Source organism: Haliaeetus leucocephalus, unplaced genomic scaffold, assembly GCF_000737465.1.
Source record: "Haliaeetus leucocephalus isolate CR32 unplaced genomic scaffold, Haliaeetus_leucocephalus-4.0 Scaffold0, whole genome shotgun sequence".
Lineage (NCBI taxonomy): Eukaryota > Metazoa > Chordata > Aves > Accipitriformes > Accipitridae > Haliaeetus > Haliaeetus leucocephalus.
This window is the reverse complement of record NW_010972436.1, coordinates 3,268,026-3,268,577: the sequence shown is the minus strand read 5'-3', so window position 1 is coordinate 3,268,577 and position 552 is coordinate 3,268,026.

The window sequence follows — 552 nt, the reverse complement described above, 5'->3', positions numbered from 1 at the left end:
CCCCCGCCAGCGCGGAGGCTCGTCGCGGCTCGCTGGTGTGTCGGAGCAGGATCCGCCTGCTTGGCGACCCACAGCCAGGGGCCGGGGGAGGGAAGGGAAGCGAGCACCGCGTCCCGCGGCGCCCTCCTCGCCCCTTCGGCCCCGGAGAGGGGGGCCCGTTCTGAGGCGGGGCTGCCATTTGCCTTCGCCGTTACCTCTTGCCCGGGACTCCCTTCAGCTAGCAGAGGGGGCCCGGGAGGGGGCCGGCTGCCTGCCTCGGAGGAGCCCCTGGGCGGGGAGGCGGGCTGGCCGCTGCCGCCGCTTGGCCCGGCCGGCGGCACCACGTCAGCTCCCCTCAGCCGCCGCGGGCCAGAGCCCGGCGGGGCCGAGATGGGCGACCCCAAGTGACTGCCGCCCCCCGACGCCAGTGCCTGGGGCAGAGGCGCCCCGGGAGGGACGATGGGGGCCCGCTGCCCGCCGCGAGGGGCGGCCTGTCCCTGCCAGCCCTCAGAGGCACGGCGCGGGCAGCTCCTCTCACCCCCTCCTCGGCCTCCCTGATCGCCGTGGGGCGGT